Source organism: Chinchilla lanigera, unplaced genomic scaffold, assembly GCF_000276665.1.
Source record: "Chinchilla lanigera isolate Chin_1 unplaced genomic scaffold, ChiLan1.0 scaffold00027, whole genome shotgun sequence".
Lineage (NCBI taxonomy): Eukaryota > Metazoa > Chordata > Mammalia > Rodentia > Chinchillidae > Chinchilla > Chinchilla lanigera.
In genome coordinates this window covers 4,452,443-4,474,013 of record NW_004955428.1, presented here as the reverse complement: position 1 = coordinate 4,474,013, position 21,571 = coordinate 4,452,443, and the positions used below count along the sequence as shown (strand labels likewise).

Below are 21,571 nucleotides of genomic sequence, written 5' to 3'. Positions count from 1 at the left end.
GATGCAATCGATACTACCTGATGCCAATCAGGGTGACTGCTATTAACAAAAAACAAACAAAAGAACAAGGGTTGCCAAGGGTGTGGAGAAACCGCACTGGTGCAGATGTCAAACGGTGCATGTGCTGCGGGAAACAGGATGGTGGTTCCTCAAAAAGTCAGAAACAGAATGACCACATGGCCAGCAGTTCCACTTCTCAATACCTACCGCAAAGAACTGAAAGCACGGTCTCGAAGAGATACTTGTACATAATATCTGAAACATGGAAGCAGCCCAAGTGTGCACGAAAAGATGAATGGACAAGCACAATGTGGTACAGTGTCTATCCAACGCATGGGAATACTATTCAGCCTCAAAAAGGTAAGTGCTATTACTGGATGTGGTGGCACATGTCTGTAATCCCAGCACACAGGAGGCTGAGGCAGGAGGACAGTTGCAAGTTCAAGGCCAGCCTGGGCTACAAAGTGAGCTGAAGGTCAGCCTGAAATGTATAGCGAGACCCTGTCTCAAAAAGACAAAATATAAATAAATAAAAAGGTAAGTGCTACAATATGCTAAAACATGGATGAACCTTGAAAACTTTATGTTAAATGAAATAAGCGAGTCAAATTCCAAAACGACAAATATTATATGAGGTTATATAAACTACTGCAAGTTTAATTACTTGGAGTAATTAAGTCAGAAAAAAGTATAATGGCCAAGGCTCAGGGAAAAGATAAATGAGGAATTACTGTTGGATGGGTATAGAGTTTCAGTTTTACAGACCAAAATGAATTCTGGATATGGGTGCGCAGCAATGGTTTCACAACATTTTCAGTGTATTTAGTAGCACTGGAATGAACATCTACAAATGGCTGATGGTAAATTTTATGCTGTGCACTTTACAACAATAAAAATGAGGGGGAAAATGAATTTAAAAAAATAATGCCATGAAATGAGACAGGGAAAACTGGGAGAATTGCAGTATGCCCCAAAATAAGCTCATCATTTTCTCTTTAATGTCTCCCAAAGTACTTCCTGTCTTACTGTGTACAGCACAAAAAGCTACCCCAATACCCACAAAGGTATAAAAATAGATATCCTGAAGTCACGTGCAAGCCCTCTCACCATCTGTCTTTGTTCAGGTCCTTATTACCGTTTATCTACACTGTTTAAACATCCTGAGAATTTGCCTCTTTGCATCCAATCTCCCCTTCCTTTGACTCCACCTACTGTAATATTGTGGTGATCTAAAGTGGAATTAAAATGTCAACCCCTCTTCAATTCTTCACTGGTTCCTTACCATCTGCAAGACCAAACATCAAGCATTCTGACTGTGTAGTAATAAACCCAGGCTCTGAGTCTATTTTTCAGCATGAAAGGTTCACCCAATGTGTTCGTGCATTTCTTTCACTAATTCATGCTCACTTGTCCAGCCTCAAGCCTCTCTTTCTTTTACTCCCTTCAGCTTTTTTTGGCAAGTGTTTGTAATTCTCTACACTTCTGTCTTACACATCTTTTCCTTGCTGGCCCACTTGGCCAGTTCCTACTTGATTCATAGATCTCAGCTCCAATGCAACTTCATCCTCTCGCAACTCATGTTTTCTATAATTCTCCTACCCCGAAACATATTAAGTATCTCCCTCGAAACATGGGGAAGACCAGCTTCCAGCAGACCATTCCCTTGCCATCACTACTCTTATCAACCATACCAAGCCCAACATTACCTCAAGGACTCGTTAAAGTCCTCCCCCTATTTTACTTACCTTCTTACTCTTATTTCCAACTACCTTCCCAAGGGACGACATTTTAAAAATGTTTAAGTTTGTCAAGCCGGTGGCTTGTACAGCCTAAACCCATGCCTTTCCTGTGCTGGGTGCACAGTGAAGATGAGGGCTGCAGGCATAAACACACCTGTGCTAATCAGACAAGCTCTTCGCTGCTCACTGCACATATGGTGTTCTTTCCCCCTCTGTCCCTTTGCTGCTGTTCTCCCACCAGCAGTGCCCTTTACTTTAGTTCTCCATATTTCACCTGTCCCTCAAGGTCAACTTTGTCCCTCCAGTGATATCACTTCTCCACCCTCTCTTACTACATCACTCTTTCAGTAACATTTGTTGAGAGCCAAGTGTGATGGAAGAGGCCTCTAATCCCAGTATTCAGGAGGCTGAGGCACGAGGATCACTGCAAGTTTGAGGTCAGCCTGGGCTACACAATGAATTCAAGGCCTGCTTGAACTGCATAGTGAGTCCCTGTCCCCAAAGGAAACACACACACACACACACACACACACACACACACACAACTTACTCAGCACTTACTACATGCCAAACACAGGACTATGCTAGAAATACAAAAATGAAGTCAAGACCCAGCCTTCAGAGCCTAATAAGTTTAAGGAGAAAAATACAGAAATAATTACAAAAATGCAAAAGCCGCAAAGGAAACTACAAAATACACTAGAACTACACACACACACACACACACACACACACACACAATCTCAAGGAGTCTAAAGGCTTCAGAAATGAGCCACCATTTGAACTAGCACAACACTAAGTAAATTCAAAGGGCAGAGGAAAACACTCTGACCAATTATAGCTAACCTAATTACCCAGAAGTAAACTCTGCTCAGACTATCACTTAGTGGCCCAGTACACAGATCACTCTCATCAAAGAGTATGTTTATGATCTCATTTATATAATGAAAAACAAAAACCAAGAAAACTCAATTGCTCATGTTAGAAATAAAATACTAAGCCAGGCATGGTGGCATATGCTTATAATCCCAGCACTTGGGAGGCAGAGGAAGGAGAATCACTGTGAATTGGAGACCAGCCCAGAATACATGGCGAGACCTTGTTTTTAAACACACAGACACACGAAACAGAGTACTATATATTGTAGAGGGCTAATATAAAAAAAAAGCTTAAAAAAAAGAACAAGAACCCAAGACAAAGAGAAAACACACACACAGCCCACAAAACAGATATAAAAATGGCCCTCAAATATACAGGAAGAGCCGAGAGTGGTGACACATGCCATAATCCTATAATCACAGCTACTCTGGAGGCTGAGGCAGATCGCAAGTTCAAGGCCAGCCTGCCCAACTCAACAAAATCCTGCCTCAAAAACAAAAAAACAAGGGGGGAGGGGTAACTTAGCAACTCTGGGTTCAATTTCCAGTACCAAAAAAATTTTTAGAGAAATTAAAAACATACAAGATGCTCAAATTCACTCAAGAAATGTAAATTTTTAAAAAATGGTCAGATGTGAAAATAAAATGTATAGCAACATTCTGTTGGTAACACGGCAGAGAAATAGATACATATGCTTATATAGTGCTGGTAGAAATGCAAATTGGTATAGCATTCTGAAGACAGGAATTTGGAAATATCACGAAACTATATTCATTTTTTTCTTTTAATAGATTTATTGAGATGTAATTCACACACCACAGAGTTCACCCACATAAAGTATAAATACAATAAAAAAGTTAAAATTTTTTTAAAAAGTATACAGTAACTTTGAAAGCTGCACAATCACCACAACCTAACCTCAGAACATTTTCAACACTCCCTCCTAAAGCCCTATGTTCGTTAGCAGCCACTCCCATCGTGCCCCAGCCTCTAGTCCATCACTCACTAGTCTACTTTCAACCTCTGGATATTTGCCTGTCTGGCCATCTCCTATAAATAGAATGATAATCAGCCCTCTGTATCCGAAGCTTTCATATCCTTGGATTCAACTGCAGACTAAAAATTCAGTTTAAAAAATGCATCTGTACTGAGTATATACCGGGCTTTTTTCATCATTATGTCCTTAAGAATACAGTACAACTATTTTTTTTTTTAAATATTTTGAGACAGGGTCTCAGTTTGTAGTGCAGGCTGGCCTTGAATTGAGGCTGGCCTCCAACTTGTGGTGATCCTTCTGTGTAAGTCTTCCAAGTGCTGGATTACAGGTATGCACCACCACGCCCAGTGCAACTATTATTTATACAACATTCATATAGTATTAGGTATTATAAGTAATCCAGAGATTACTTTAAATACACAGGAGGATAGGCATGTATGCAAATACCATGCCTTTTTTTGTTTTGTTTTCACAGGGTCTTGCTATGCAGTCCAGGCTAGCCTGAACTCATGGTAATCCTCCTGCTTCAGCTCCCAGGTGCCGGGGTTATAGGCATGGGCCACCATGCCTGGCTCCACTATGCCATTTTATGTAAGGACCTTGAACACCCTCAGATTTTGGTATCTGTGGGACAGTCTGGCACCAATCTTGCATGGACATTGAGGAATGACAGCAGCGATGGCAAACCTTTTGGAGCTTTCAATAACAAGCAGCCTGCTGCAGCACATGCGCCAAAGGTGCGCCACCACTGGTATGTAACAAGTAATCCTTTGTGACTGACTTCTTTCACTGAATAGTTTTCAAAGTTCATTTAAATGTAGTATGTATTAGTATTTCTTTTATTGGTGAAAACCCCACTGTACAAATGTATCACATTTATCAATTCATCAGTTAATACACATTTTGGGTGTTTCTACTTTTTTACTATTGTGAATAACAACACTGCTAGGAAAATTCATATACAAGACGTGTTTTGTGTAGATGCTTTCATTTATCTTGGATATATACCGAGTGGAACAGCTACAACATAGTATCTCTATGTTTAACTTTCTGAGGAAATGCCAAACTTTTCCAAAGTGGCCACACCATTTTACATTCCTATCAACAGTGTATGAAGGTTCCAATTTCTCCACAATCCCTCCAACTAACACTTTAGGTAATTTGCTAGTCAGCAACAGATAGCTAAAACATCATCTTAGTAGATGCAATAAAAATCATTTGGTAAACTTCAATATCCTTTTATATAATTACCTTCAGATATGGAAATAAAATCATTGAGCTGGGGATGTAGCTCAACGGTAAAGCACTTGCAAGTGTGAAGGCCTGGTCTTAATACCCAGCTCCCCCAAAAAAGTGTTTGCAAGGTGCCTTGACAAAGCTCAACATACAGAAATCAACTTTTTTGTATGTGCCAACAGAAATATTTAGAAAATACAATATTTGAAAGGGTATCATTTATAATAACCATGAAAACTACAAGACACATAAAAATAAATCTAACCAAAGATGTGCTCAAGACTTTACAGCCAGGCAAATGGTGGCGCACGCCTGTAATTCCAGCACTCGGGAGGCTGAGGCAGGAGCATCACTGCAAGTTCAAGGACAGCCTGAACTCCATAGTGAGCCCTTGTATCCCAAAAAAAGACTTTATAAAGAAACTCTTAAAATTTATTGAGAGAAATTACTCTTATATATGAAAAGATACCACTTTGATATATAGGCATGTACAATATCCTGAATGTAATCAATTCTCACCAAATTCATCCATAAAGTCAATGTATTTCCAGTCAAAAATCCAAGAAGCTGTTTACAAACCTTGAAAAGAGAGTAAAAAGTATATCTGCAAGAACAGAAGGCAGAAGTATGCCAAGACCCTCCTGATAAAGACCTTCCATACCTTATCTATAATAACAGACAAGGTACAAGGTACAGATATAGTCAGATACACAAATGGGACAGAATACAGGGGTAGCTTAATACAATAGAAAGCAGCAGTGAGTAAAGGGTAGGTTATTTAACAAATGATGCTGGGACAGATAAGATTAAGAAATCACTACTCTCACACTGACACAATAAATTACAGGTGAGTAAGACCCAATATGGGGGACTTAACTAGAAACAAATATAGCATAGCTTCACGAACTCTCAAAGAAAAATTATTACAGACACGGAAAGCAAAATCCAACATTACTAAACTTGACTGTGTTTTGTTTTTTTTAACAACAAAAGAAACCACAATAAAGCTGAAAAACAAGAAACCGGGGAAAGTTATTAGCAACTCCCTTTCAAAAAAAAGAGGGAAGGAGAAAAGGAAGAATTCCTACCAATTAATAAATATACATTTCAAAAGTCTATTAATTATCTTTTTTAAAGTTATTAAGGCACATGAGTAGATGTGATATGTGTTCTTATAAAGCTTCTAGTTAGCCAGGTGTGGTGGCACATACCTGTAATCCTAGACTCTGGAGGCTGAGGCAGGAAGATCGTTGCAAGTTCGAGACTAGCCTGGGCTACAAAGTGAGCCAGCCTGAACTGCATAGTGAGACCCTACTCAAGGCCAGCCTAAACTGCATAGTGAGATCCTGTCTCAAAAAGACCAGAAAAAAAAAAAAAGAAAAAGAAAAAACTTCCAGTTGTCTTGAGGAAATGTATTATTTTTTTAAAAAAAGGACAACAGGCATGTTTGAGCTAATTATTTGTGTCATGAGTCACTGATTATAACTGTTACGGTTTGTGTCTGGACGCCCTCCAAAACCTCATGCGGTCATGGGGAGCAGGCTTTTCAGAGGCGGCTGAATCTAGTGTGTGTGACTGATTCATAGTGCAACGCTGGGATTAAGGGTGCTGGGATTAAGGCTGGGTGACTGCTGGATCACTCCGCTGATTGGATTGGCACTGCCCTAATCCCAGCAGTCTGGTTAAGATAAAAGGGGTAGAAAGAGGCTTGTTTCCCCCTTTTTTAGCTGTCGCTTGTTTTTGATGTCTTCCACCATTAACAGCTGCCCCTCTGCCATGCTGCCCTGCCTTGGAGCCAGCCAATTATGGACTGAACCGCCACAACTGTGAGCTAAATAAACCTTTCCCCCCTTTAACTTTGGGAGTTGGGTCTTTTGTCTCGGAAACAAAAGAAAAGTAACCAAAACAATAACCTTTAATTTTATGCTTGTAAGGTCCAAAGGAGACGATTAAAACTGTAATGATGGGGCTGGGAATGCAGCTCAGCAGTGGAGCACTTGCCCAGAGTGCATGAAGCCCTGAGTTGAATCCCCAGGGGCGGGAAAGAAAACAAAAAGGGGAAAAAAAAACTAATGCTATTAGTTTTCCATCCAAAGTGTGATAACTATTTGCCTAAATTGGTCCTTCTTAAATAAATAAATAAATAAATAAATAAATAAATAAATAAATAAATTGGTCCTTCTTAATATACCATGTAGTTGAACACAATTTACTACTCCTTGGCAAACTACTTTTTTTACAATTTTCTTAATATACCATGAAAGTTGGATACAATTTACTACTACTTGGCAAACTCTTTTTTACAATTTTTCAGTAAGATGTATTTTTAGTTGCTTCTTCATTCATATAATTCCTGATTTTCTAGAAAGTTGTAATAGCAATAGGATCCACTCTCTTACTACTGCACTAACCATGTCTAAACCTAACAGATTAAAATAAATGATTCCTTTTATATGCTCAAGAAACAGTAAAACAGCCAGGCATGGTAGCGCACACCTGCAGTCTCAGCACTTGGGAGGCTGAGGCAAGATCACCAGGAGTTTGAGGCCAGCCTAGACTAGAACAGTGAATTCAAGGCCAGCCTGAACTACATAGCAAGGCCATGCCTCAAAAAACAAAGCAAAAAGAAATGATAAAATTATGGAAACAAGCCAGGTGTGGTGGTGCACACCTGTAATCCCAGCACTCAGGAGGCTAAGGCAGGAGGACTGCCTCAAGTTTCAGGCCAGCCTGGGCTACATTGTAAGCTTAAGGCCAGCCTAAATTACAGAGCAAGACCCTGTCTCAAAAATACCAAAGCAAAACAAAAACAAATTCTGGAAACAGAAAATGAGAAAAATGTTATCTCGAAATAGCACAAGGAAACTGGGATGAGGGACATGTTCTATGTCTATGATGATGGTAGTCACTGCACGACAGTATAGATTTGTCAAACTTCGAGAGGCCTAAGAGTAAATTTATGCTATATATGAAGTAAACTTTAATAAACTTGACCTTAAAAGAGATGACAATCTTCAAAACTAGTATTAAAGAGACACTGAAACACAGTGTTAACGTGATATAGACTAAGAACAAAAAAAAAAAAAGACTAAGAATCAATGTGTAGTCTATATCTATACATAATCTGATTCACAACCGGTTCTTGCTCATGGGATCAGTGAGTTATCTACCCCCCAAAATTCATTTTTATCTATTTTATTGGTGAAAATAAACCATTTTAAGAATAAATTCAATGTCTGAAGTACTTCTGATTCATATTTTCACTGTCTTGTTTCTTTTCTGAAGTCATCTGCCAAGTCTGACAGGAATTCTATATGTATAATTTATAATGTTAATTATTAACATCAACAATAATAGTCTCAATCATGTATTTTTCTAGTGGTTGCACCAAGAATTTTTATCCACTCTTTCCATCCTTATAATAGCCCTGACATAATTCATATAACCATTCCCCTTATTACACGAAGACTATCTTAACAACTGTAAACTGTACATTTAAGGTCTACTATGCTTTAAGAGTTAAATCTGTTAGCCACTGTCTCCAGAACACAACAGGTACTCAACATATATTAGCTGAATTTGAGCTTTACCTCTGACAATGTGATCTTTCACACTTAAACTCCATTAACTTTAATGTCTTCATCCGTGAGCACACATTAAAATAAGTCAAGTACTATGGTGGCATACACCTGTAATTCCAGCTACTCAGGAAGCCGCGAAAGGAGCACAGGTTCAAGCTCATGCTGGGCAACTTAGTGAGACCTTGCCTCCATATAAAACTGAAAAGGCTGAGCCAGGTGTGATGGCTGCCAACACGTAGGAGGCTGAGCCAGGAGGATAGCCACAAATCTGAGACCAGCCTGCGCTACACAGTGAGTTCAAAGCCAACCTGAACTACACAGCAAGACTCTGTCTCAAAAAACAAAAACTAAAATTGAAAAGCCTGAGAGTATGACTCAGTGTACAGCACTTGTCTATAAGATGTGCAAGGCCCTAGGTTTCTTTCCCAGCACACGCGCATGTGTGTGTGACAAAACAACTCTGATATATAGATGTATTTAGTTCTTTCCATTCTTTAAATAAAGTGCCTGGCTTATTATGAGCATTAAATGGATGTCACTTAATATATTATCATTATTATCTCTTTGATAACGTAGGATACCATAAAACACTGACAGGTGGTTAGTATCATAGATAATCTGGAACCAGAAGAGACCTAGAATAGCAAAAGCAATCCTTGGCAACAAAGAAAAGGCAGGAGGCATCACAATCCCTGACTTGAAATTATACTACAAAGCTACTGTGATAAAATCAGCATGGTTCTGGCGAAAAAAGACCTGAGGATCCACGGAACAGATTAGAAGATGCAGACACAACTACAAACACACTCAGCCACTATCTTTGAGAAAGAGGCCAAACATGTTCACTGGAAGAAAGACAGCCTCTTAAATGGTACTGGAAAAACTGGCTTTCCACATGCCAAAGACTAAAAGTAGACCCAGGTCTATCACCATGCATTAAACTAAGGTCAAAGCAGATCAAAGATCTAAATATTAAAACAGAAACACTAAATCTACTGGAAGAGAAAGTAGGTAGAAGTGTTGAAGACAGGGGTAGGCAGAAAGCTCATGAACAAACTGCATGGGAAATACTTCAAAGAATCAACAACTGGGATCTTAACTTATTGAAAAGTTTTGCATATCAAAAGAAATCACCAACGAGGTAAAAATAAAACCCACAAATTGGGAAAAAATTTTAGCCAACTGTCCCTCAGACAAAGGACTTCTATCTAGAACATATGAAGAATTTTTAAAAATCAGGCCCCTAAAATTCAAAGACCCAATAGAAAAATGGGCCACTGAGATGAATACACACTTCTCAGATGAAAAATATAAGTGCCAAATAAATATATGAAAAAATGTTCAACATTGTTGGTCCTTCGAGAAACACAAATTAAAACAACAGTGAGATTCCATCTCACCCCAGAAACAACGGCTATCATCAAGAAATCAACCAATAACAAATGATGGAGGGGCTGTGGGGAGAAAAGAACCCTTCTCCACTTCTGTTGGGACTGTAGAATGATGAAACCATTGTGGAAATCAGTGTGGAGATTCCTCACAAAACTAGGATCAGAGGTCTCATTTGATCCAACTATTTCCCTTTTGGGCATTTTTCCAGAAAAACTAAAAACATCATACCACAGCGATATATGTGCACCCATGCTTATTTGTCATAGCCAAACCTTGGAAACAACCAGATGCCCATCAACTGAGGAATGTATAAAAAGATGTGTTATTTTTATACAATGGAGTATTACTCAGCTATAAAGAAAGATAAACTCAAGACTTTTATAGGTAAATGGATGCAACCTGAGACCATACTCCTCAGTGAAATAAGTCAGACCCTCATGTGTAAACACAGTACTATCTTCCCTGGTGTAAGAACCTGAAAGAGTAAATAAAACCCAAAACATACAATAGATACTGTGAAAGGTAAAAAAAATTACTCAAAGGGAAAGAACAATTCAGATGAGGGAAAGAAGAAAAGAAAGCAGAAAGGGAAATAAATAAATATGTATATATAAGGATAGCTGGGATAACTGTACTGTAGATGTCTATTGGTTTACTGAAAGGAACAGTTAATGCTTAATTTTTTTTTGGCCAATTTTGCATGCTTATGTCTGGTAATCTGAACAACTAATTTGACAATGACAATATGCAATGTAACAACTATTGTTGAATTCCTACCATCTTGTTTAGTGAAGCTCTGTATCATTTCTAATGTTTTGTTTTATTGTTTTTTATTTTGCTTGATCAGTCTTGCATTCCTACATCTGGTAATCTGAGCAACTTCGTTGAAGTTAACAATATATAATATAACAGCCATTGTTAATTTCCTATCATCTTGTTTTGAAAATCTGTATTGTTTTTGTATTGTTTTGTCTTTGTCGCTATTTTGTTATTTTTTTCTTTAAAATAAAAAAAAATAAAGTCAACACACAAAAATCAGCGTTCCTATACACCAATAATGAACCCACACACAAAAAAAATCAGGAAAACAATCTCATTCACAATTACTTCAGAAGAGGGCTGGGGATTTAGCTCAGTGGCACAGTGAGTTCGATTCCTGGTACCAGAAAAAAACCAAAAAGAAAAATTACTTCAAAAGAAAATTAAGTACCTAAGACTCAACCTTATATGTATTAATCCATTTAATCCACACAAATCTTGAAAGTATGACTCCCATCTTAGATGTGGGGAAACTAAAGCACAAGGAGGTTTAATTAACTCATGCAAAACCAAACAGCAGGCAAATAAGAGAATTTCCAGCAGTCTGGCTCTAGAGTCCATGCTCTTAAAGTTCTTCTGCTTCTTCTCAATTATACAGATTGTTGGGGTTTTTCTGTGTTCCCTTCCTCCAGTCCTGGGGATTGAACGCAAGACCTCTAACATGCTAGGCAAGTGCTGTATCACCGAGCAACACCTTAGCTCTGTAAATTGCTTTTCTAACTGTGAAAGAATCATATAACCTCTTCCCATCTCACCATGAGAGCATTTTCTACCTACCTTTTTATTGGCTTATAAAGAAGGCTGAGTAGAAATCTCGATTAAATGGAAATTACATATATCTGTTTTCTACATAAATTAACAGATTTTTCTTCCCTTTCCCCCCAAAAAAGGAGTGTCTATTAGTGAAATCATCCAGCTCACAAATTCTCTTATATAAATCCTCAAGGCCTTGGACAGAAAGTGGCAGTATTAGCATTTGTCTTTCTTCTTTGTTCTCTTAAGGATTTAGTTTGGGTTTTTTTATTTTTGGAGGTTTGTTTTTTTTTTTGTCTTTTCGAGACAGGGTCTCACTATGCACTTCAGGCTGGCCCTGAGCTCACTTTGTAGCCCAGGCTGGTCTGGAACTTCCAACGATCGTCCTGCCTCAGCCTCCCAGTGCTGGGATTACAGCCTCCCAAGTGCTGGGATTATAGGTGTGTGCCACCATGCCCAGGTTTAGCTTAGTTTTTTTGTTAGCCTGAAATTCTGTATTGCCAAAAAAGGAAGATTATCAAATACGACCTTGTATCCTAACTCAAGTTTACCTATATTTGAAATAAAAGGACTACTTGGAAACAAAACAAAAACTTCTTCATGATGCTACGAGGCATGGTAGAACACATCTGTAATCCCAGCACCGGGAAGGCTGAGGCAGCAGGATCACCATAACCTCGAGGCCAGCCTGGGCTACACAGTGAATTTTAGGACAGTTTGAATTACATAGCAAAACCCTGTCTCAAAAAACCAAAAATTTTTTCACAATGCTACGTAAAACAGTTTCCTGGAGAAGCAACTGGGAAAAGAGTGTACCTGGTTTCTTAGTTAGAAGCCTAAACTATTCGAATACAGGATTATCTCCCTGTACCTAGTATCTTTTAGAGGGGCGGGTAAGACGGTATCACTCTGTATGCATACTGGCCTTAAACTCACTGTGTAACCCAGGCTGGCCTCAAATTTGCAGGCTCCTTCTGCCTCAACCTCCCAAATGCTGGGATTATAGATGTGTGCACCACGCCCAGTTTCCCTTTACCTAAATAAACCAAAGTTTAGACTTCCTCCACATATCCCAGAACTCAGTCACTAATATATAGGTCAGCAGAACACGTTTGACGATGAATGAATGAACAAACGAACTGGAGCTTACTTTTACTGAAGGACTATATACAGTCTTCTCCATTACACCTCTGGTTACCAGGTAAAGGGAAACAGAAACCTCTTCCACAGAGGTTAAAACAAAACTCCCCAGCCTTCACAGATTCTCTTAGCCTAGAGAGTCTCTGACAGTCTCCAAGATCATCTTTACCCCCCGAGATTTTCTAAGATTCAGAGTTCAGCATCTAGTTGTATCTGTGGCTGTCGTGAGAATACACAGTGGGTCACAAGGCCAAATGACAGAAGTGGAATCTGGGGATTCCCTCCTCCCCAGGACAGCGTATCCCTGCAGCATCATGTGTGCTACGTTCCTGTCAGAGGAGTCCATTAGAGACTCAGCATGTAAGAGATATACCTGGGAACCCAGAATTCTATATCCAGCCAAACTAGTCTTCAAAAAATAAAGGCAAAGTAACAATTTCAAAATAACAAAGATTGACATGATGCGTTCATAAACGATCTGCCTTACTAAAAAAGCCTAAAGGAACTCCTCCAGACTGAAAGAAAACCATCAGCCTATAACTCAAATTTACACAAAGAAATAAATAGAGAAACACAGATAAATTTATACAAAAAATACCTACAAGGTAGACTGAGACAGGAGGATCTTTGTAAGTTCTAGACCAGCCTGGCCTACAAAGTGAGCTCCAGGTCAGCCTGAACTGTGTAACAAAACCCTGTCTCAAAAAGACCCCAGGGGGGGAAAAAAAAAAAATAATAATAATAATAATAATAATACCTACAATATAGGGAAAAATCTGTACAAATATACGTGTGGACATAAAAGACTGTTTAAAGAGCATCCCATTACAAAAAAAAAAAAATTACAAAATCGTATACAAGATGTCCTAGCATGAGCCTGTCATCTCAGCTACTGAAGACGCTGGCACAGGAGGATCACTAGAAGCAAGCAGTTCAAGGTCAGTCTGAGCAACACGGCAAGACCCTACCTCAAAAAATAAAGACCAACATGCCAGGCATGGTGGCGCACGCCTATAATCCCAGCACTCGGAAGGCTGAGGCAGGGGGATCGTTGCAAGTTCGAGGCCAGCCTGGGCGACAAAGTGAGCTCAAGGCCAGTCTGAACTGCATAGGGAGACCATGTCTCAAAAAGACAAAATAAAATAAAATAAACAAAAATAAACTGCACTGGTGGGTTTATAACACATAAAAATATATACTAAAAGGAGGTACAAAGAAATGGAGCAGTACTGGGGTAAAACTTTTATAAAAATTATTAATTAATCTGAAGTAGACTATAATGAATTAAAACATATTGTACACGGTAATCCCCGAAAAATGTCTGTGACTCAAAAACATGTCATTTAAGAAACTAAGCCAGGCATTGAGGCACACACCTGTAACCTCAACACTCTTGAGAATGGTGCATTCCAGCCCAGCACAGGCAGGTCAGCAAATCAGCAAGACATTGTCCCAAAATGAAAAAACAAAAGCCTGGAGCTGGGAATACGAACAACCTGGGTTTAACCGGGGTGGAGGTTCGGTGGGGGGGTCTAACAAACAAATTCAAATGATAACTAGAAAATATCTACTAACTCCAAGAGACAGCAAAGAATAAACAAGCAATTTTAAAAATTAAAACATAAGGAAAATAATAAAACTGAAGATACAAATCTATCAATAATTACACTAAATATGAACATATTAAACCCTCTAAACTGAAAGGCAGGAATGTGATTCCAAATAAGAGCATTTAACTACATGCTGTCTACAAGATACATCCTAGTTTTAAAAACAGATTGAAAGTAAGGAAAAAGGATATGCCATGCAAACAATAAAGGGTAAGAAAACTGGAATGGCTAAATTATCAACAAAATACTACTAAAGGACAAGAAATTTTATAATGACAAAGAGGACAATTCGTCAAGAAGATAAAACAATTATATATATACATATACATAACACCAGAAAAACATGACATAAAAATTGACACAAAACTTGTTGTGGACAGACTCTTGATAGAAAATTAGCACAGATACAGAAAAGTTGGACACTATCAACCAACTCAACCTAACTGACATTTACAGAACATTTCACTCACCAAAAGCAGAACACATACAATACTGTCCAGAAAATATTACACACTAAATCATAAAAATATCTCAATAAACTTAAAATGACAAGGCATACGAAACTTATACTCCACAATAAGGGAATCAAACAACATAATTTGGAGAATTTCCAAGTATTTGGAAGTTGAAGAGAATATTTCTCATGGGTCAAAGAAGAAATTGCAAAGAAATTGGAAAATATTTTGTTTTTGTTTTTGTTTTTTTTCCAGAAAATATTTTGAACTGGATGAAAATTGTTCAAAAAATATATCAAAATATATGGGATACAGCTAACTCAGTGTTTGGAGGAAAATGTATAACTTTAAAAACCTACATTAAAAGGGAAGATCTCAAATCGATAACCTAAACTTCTGTAAGAAATCAATACCAAACGTGGTGGCACACACCTGTAATCCTAGCACTCTAGGAGGCTGAGGCAGGACGACTGCCATGAGTTCCAGGCAAATCTGGGACACATAGGAAGTTCAAGGCCAGTGTGGAGTTCACAGAAAGACCCTGCCTAAAAATAAACAAATAAACAAACAAATAAATAAAACATATACAAGATTATGAACTGTATGTCAAAAAAAAAGTCAATGGCTTACATGAAATGGACAAATCTCTATGAAGATGTAATTACTAAATAAACTCAAAATAAGAGAATTTGAATACATCTGTAACAGGTTCACAAATTCAATTGGAAATTTAAAAATTTCCCAAAGAGAAAAACCCAGAAAAACCAGATGCTTTGACTGATAAATTCTACCAAATACATTAAAACAATTAATACCAATCCATCACAAATGCCTCTAGAAAATAGAGGCAGGAATATTCAATTTATTCTCTGAGGCTAGTATTACGGACACCAAATCCAAAGACAACACGAGGAAAGAAACAGTGGGTATAGGCCAATATATCCCTCATAAATATAGATACAAAAAAATATTCAACCAAACAGCAAACCAAATCCAGCAACACATAACAACAGCAACATACAATGAGTAAATGGAATTTATTCCAGGAATACAAGACCGGTTTAACACCTAAAAATCAAGTAATATATCTCATTAATGTGATAAACAGCAAAACCACATGATCGCCTCAAACAAGAGGATGACTAATTACATGGCTTTGTCGAAGACTGAGGAGTTTCTTTCAGTGCTAAAACCAGGACAGTCCTGGGGAAACTGTCACAGCTGGTCATGCAAACAGATGCAGAAAAAGCATTTGACACAATCCAGTGCTAATTCATGATTTTAAAAAACACAACAAACCGATATAAAAAGGAACTTTCTCTACCACATTTGCAATATCTGTAAAAACAACTTCATTCAGTATTAAACTTAATGATAAAGGATTTAATTTTTTCCTACAAATAATGTAAGGATGCCTGCTCTCGCCATTTGTCATCAACCTTGTAGGTAGTGTCTCTGGTCACAGAAGGAAAGGAGGGAGGAAAGAAGGGAGAGAAAGGAATGCATTTGATTAGGAAGGAAGAAGTAAAATTATCTTTGTTCACAGATGATATAGTATTGTATGTAGAAAATACTGAGAAATTCAAAAAAACTGTAAGAATGAATTATTTCAGTGAAGTCAAAGAACACAAGATCAATATGTAAAAATCAATCTGTGTTTCTATATGCTAATAACAAAAATACGACACAAATTTTTAAAAGATCATTCCATTAATAACATCAAAAAAAAAAACATGAAGGAGGCTGGGGATTTAGCTCAGCGGCACAGCACCTGCCTGGCAAGCGCAAGGTCGTGAGTTCGATTCCTGGTACTGGAAAAAAAAAAAAAAGAGAGAGAGAGATAGAATAAAATATTAGGTTGAGGTAGGAGAATAGCCTTGAGGTCCAGGCCAGCCTGTGCTACAAAATGAGTTCAAGGCCAGCCTGAAATGCACAGTGAAACCCTGTCTCACAAAGATGACAAAGGGGCTGGGGATTTAGCTCAGCAGCATGGTGCCCGCCTGGCAAACGCAAGGTCGTGAGTTCAATTCTCAGTACCAGGGAAAAACAACAACAACAAAAAAAAATGACCAAAAATACCAAACAAACAAAATAGGAATAAACTAAAATATAAATGTGGTATATACACACAATGGAGTATTATTGAGCCTGTAAGAAGGTAATTTTACAACATGCAACATGGATGAATCTCGAGAACACGATGCTAAATAAAATAACCCTATGGCCAGGGATATAGTTCAGTGACACAAGCGCCTGCTTGGCAAGTGCAAGGTGCTGAGTTCAATTCCTGGCACCAAAAAAATAAATAAATAAATAAATAAGTAAAATAAGCCTGGCCACTGGACAATGCATCCAGCATATGACAGATCTGAAAGGATCAGGCTCACAAAAGCAGGGAGCAGAGTGGTGCCTCTGGCAGCTGCAGGAGAATGAAAAAACACTGATCAGTGGGCATAAGGTTTCAGTGAGGCAGGGTAAATAAACTGCAGAGGTGTGCAATACAACATTTAGTCTCCAGTTAACAATACTGTATCTTACACTTGAAATTAAGAGGGCCCACATGTGGTGGTGCACACCTATAAGCCCAGCACTCAGGGGGCTGAGGCAGAAGGATCACTGAGTTTCAGGCTGCCCTGGGCTACACCATGGTTTTTTCCGGTACCAGGAATCGAACTCACAACCTTGCACTTGCCAGGCAGGCGCTGTGCCGCTGAGCTAAATCCCTAGCCCCGTGGGCTACACAGTGACTTCAAGGCCAGCCTGAACTACAGAGGAAAAACCTGTCCCCAAAAAAAACAGAAAAAGAAAAAAATTAAGAGGAGTGATTGCACATTAAATATTCTTACTATAATAAAACATATTTTTTTAAAAATCTGCTAACTGAAAAACAAAATATCACTTGCTCAGGAACACTGAAGATCGATAAATGAAATTCTCACGTTCATGTATTAAAAGTAAGACAGCAACTCTTCTCAAACTGATCTGGAATCAGTGCAATCTCTCTGAAAATTCAAGCACACAGGCCAATCTTAAAATTCTTATACAGGACCCAGAACACTCAAAATAATTTTTAAAACTAACAATAAAATTAGAGTGCTTGCACTACCTGTTTTCATAACTTACCATAAAGCACAGTAATCAGTAGTGGGGTAAGCACAGACAGAAGTAATGCAACAGAATTAAGAGTGCAGAGATAAATCTTCACATTTGCAATGGGAAAATGATCGTGTATCTTCTCAACAAATGGTACTAGAACAATCCACTGGTAAAGAACACAAATTAATTCAAAATAGATTATAAAATCTAAACTTTAGAGCTAAACTTTAAAACTTCTGGAAAAGAGAAAATCCTCAAAACTTTGGACAAGGCAGAGTTTTTACAGAAGACAACAAAAATTATGATCTAGAAACTAGACTTTAGCAAAACTGAATGCTTCAAAGACCCCAACACCCAATTTAAAAAATGAGCCAGGGATATAGTTCAATGGCACAGTGCCTGCTTGGCATGCCCGAGGTCTTCAGTTCAAATCCTGGTTCCAATTGATCAATCAATCAATCAGTATGAGAAGACTAGCCACAAACCAGAAGATAATATTTGCGAATCGTGTATCTAATGAGGACTCATATCCAGAATATATATATTACAAACTCTTGCAAATCAATACTAAATCAAACCCAATTTTAAAATGGGCAAAGGGAGGGGGGTTTATAGCCAAGCATGGTGGCACATATCTGTAATCCCAGTACTTGGGATGCTGAGGCAGAAGAATTGGTGCAAGTTCAAGGCCAGTTTGGGCTACGCAGGGCCTTTCAAGCCTGCTAAATTAAATGGTGAGTGCCTCCCAAAAAAGGCCAAAGATCTGAAAAGCTATGCCACCCAAAAGGACATATGAAGAACTAATTATCATGTGAGAAGATTCTTAAACTATGAGACATAAAGAAAACTCAAATTAAAACTACAAGAACTTGGGGCTGGGGGTTTAGCTCAGTGGCACAGCACCTGCCTGGCAAGCTCAAGGTCGTGTGACCTGGTACCGGGAAAAAACAAAACAAACAAACAAAAAAACTACAAGAAGGTAATCACTTCATAGCCACTAGAATGGTGATAATAAAAAAGACAATAATAAGTGTTGACAAGGACATGAAGAAACTTAAAGGAACCCGCAAACATTACATAAAGAATATAAAACGGTACACCACTTTGAGAAACACTTCAGCAGTTTTTAAAGTTACTTTTACCCAGTAGCACTATCCCTATATATAAAACCGTATGTCCATGTAAAGATTTTTACTCAAACGTTCAAGGAGTATTATTCAAAATACAAAAAAACTGGAAATATGGCAGTCACAGGCACATGCCTTGATTCCAGCTACCCCTCCTTGAGCTTGAGGCCAGGCGGGACTCCAGAGTGAGACAGACACAAAATACAAGGGGGCAGGGAGACTGGCATGCAGCTGGTGGTAGACCTGCCCAGCGTCCACAGGCCCTGAGCTTTTCCCCTCTGCAGTGGGGTAAGGGGATCTGAGTATCTATCAACTGACCAACACATAAATGAAACATAGTATCATCCATAGAAAGGGTTATTATTCAGCAATAAAAAGGAACAAAATTCTGATAAAAGCTACAATGTAGCTGAATCTCAAAAACTGTATACTAAGTGAAAAAAGCCAGATGCAAAAAAGAAAAAAAAAAAATTTACTATATGACTCCATTTATGTGATTCCAGAAAAAGTAAACCTAGAGGGGGACAAAACAAATCCATGACTGCCTAGGGCAGGGAGTAGGGGAATGAGGATTAACTGCAAACAGGTTAGAGTGAATTTGTGAAAGCCGGTAGAGTGTTCTACATCAAGCTTTCATAAGAATTTCACTCTTCTGTATAAAAACTACTGAATATGGGGCTGGGGATTTAGCTCAGCGGCAAAGCGCCTGCCTGGCAAGTGCAAGGTCGTGAGTTCGGTTCCTGGAGAAAAACCAAAAAAAAAAAAAAAAAAACTACTGAATCTCACACATAATAAGCAAATTGTTTCAAACTAAGTAAGTCAAAACAATTCATTTCTTTTTAAGTGTACACTCCTGGGAGAAATGAAAGCATGTCCACGCAAAAACCTATACCCAATTAGTCACAGAATTATTCATAAAGGCCAAAGAGTGAAAACTCAAATGTCTATCAACCAGTAAATACAATGACATATATCCATAAAATGGAATATTATTCAGCAATAAAAAGAAATGAAGCCGGGAGTCCTGGCATATGCCTGTAACCCCAGCACTTGGGAGGCTGAGGCAGGAAGATCACTGCAACTTCGAGACCAGCCCGGGCTACAAAGTGAGCTCAAGGCCAGCCTGAACTGCATAGTAAGACCAGCCTGGGCTACAAAGTGAGCTCAAGGCCAGCCTGAACTACATAGTAAGTGTCTCAAAGAAACAAACAAACAAAAAAAAAAGAAGTACTGATACATGTTACAACATGAATTTTGAAAATATACTTTAAAAGAAGCCAGTCACAAAAGACCATATATTGTACAGTTCCATGTAGATGAAGGCAAATCTACAGAGACAAAAAACAAGTAGTTGTCTAAAACAGTGTTGGGCAAAAATGGCAGTGAATGCTAATGGGCACAGAGTTCTTCAGCAGTGATAAACACAGTCCAAAACTGATTAGAGTGATGGCTGCTCTGCTCTGGGTATACTACAAAAACCCTCTGAGCTGTATCCTTTAAATCAAATTGGACGGCACATGAATGATTTCTCAATAAAGATACTTCACACACACACAAAGATAGACAAACTTTTGAGCACATAAAATCAACATTAATACGGCCTACCACAACCACTTAGGATACTCAGGACAGAAAAATCCCAAAATCTGAAACTTTCCAGCCACACTCAAACTAATTTTGTGAGTACCTACGTCTGAAAAGAGGTATAATTAGTTGTTTAAAAATAACATTGACTTTTCAAGTTTCTAATACCCAAGATATTTTAATTTTCTGCTTCATCTGTTTACCAGGAAGGAAATCCCTCAATTATATTCATACGAATACAGTCTATAAACTGTCTCGTCCTGTATAAACTTTATTCCTAAATCCGTCTAGATATAATTCAATACTTTTCAGTTCATACATTCTGCCTTTTTAAGAGTCTAAAACACAGATCTCCAACCCTGTCTCAGCAAAGCTGACATTCTTCAGTGACTCTAGCACTAGATAAAGTGCATAATTCGCCTCCCGACAGAGACTCGGAAAGGCGAATCTGGTTACGAGAGACACGTTACGATTCTCTAGTCACCGGATTAAAATTTAAACCATACAGGTGAAGTAAATGTTCACAAACGTAAGCATAGGGAGAGGTTATACACTTTTACAATGAAGTGTTCCCCTCTGAGCTCTCATTTAATGAAGTACCAAGAACTCAAATGCTATTCTGCAACAAACAGGGCTCCTATAAAGGCAGCCCAGGACGCCAGCACTCGAGAACACTAGAACCTGCCATCAGGATCGCCCTTAACGTTATGAAATCTCTTCTCGATCCCTTAGTGCCACAATAAAAACGCCCGACTGGAGGAGGGGGCCGGGCCGCCCTGCGCGAAGGCTGCCCGGGCAGACTCCGCTCCGTCCTCCTCGCGCGCCCGGAACGTCAGCGGCGCGGGCCCCGAGGGCCAGCCCTGCCGGCGGCCCAGAAAGCGGCCACTGGACGTGCGCGTTCCGGAGCCCGTTTTCGTTTTGTTTAAGAAAACAGATTCCGATCAGATCCCGGTCTCCTACCCCCGGGAACGGGGGAAGCGGCAGCAAGAGGCCAGCGAGGACAGCGAGAATAAAAGAACGGCCGAGAACAACCTGTCGTGCGAGCGAGCACGGAGGAAGGGAAAGGTAAGCGGCGGCGGCGGCGAGGCGGACGGGGAAGGAAACTGTCCACCCGCCGCCACCCGCGGCGGCCGGCCGGAGCCTCCCAGGTCCCGCCCCGGGCT

General features: G+C 39.0%; 1 protein-coding gene and 1 long non-coding RNA gene across 3 annotated transcripts in view; one reads left to right on the top strand and one right to left on the bottom strand.

Annotated features, from left to right (window-relative positions):
- Nucleotides 1–15,052, bottom strand: part of Elf2 (E74-like factor 2 (ets domain transcription factor)) — a 91,822-nt gene extending 76,770 nt beyond the window's left edge. Inside the window, exon 1 of one of the 2 annotated variants that reach the window (XM_013515283.1) lies at nt 15,034–15,052. The gene's annotated coding sequence lies outside the window, so the exon portion shown is untranslated. The remainder of the gene's footprint in view (nt 1–15,033) is intronic. The other variant, XM_013515284.1, reaches the window with a different exon arrangement.
- A 5,030-nt stretch (nt 15,053–20,082) lies between these two features.
- LOC102020144 overlaps nt 20,083–21,571 on the top strand; it is a 45,102-nt gene continuing 43,613 nt past the window's right edge. The window contains exon 1 of the long non-coding RNA XR_001234436.1: nt 20,083–21,473. This is a non-coding gene — a long non-coding RNA (uncharacterized LOC102020144). The remainder of the gene's footprint in view (nt 21,474–21,571) is intronic.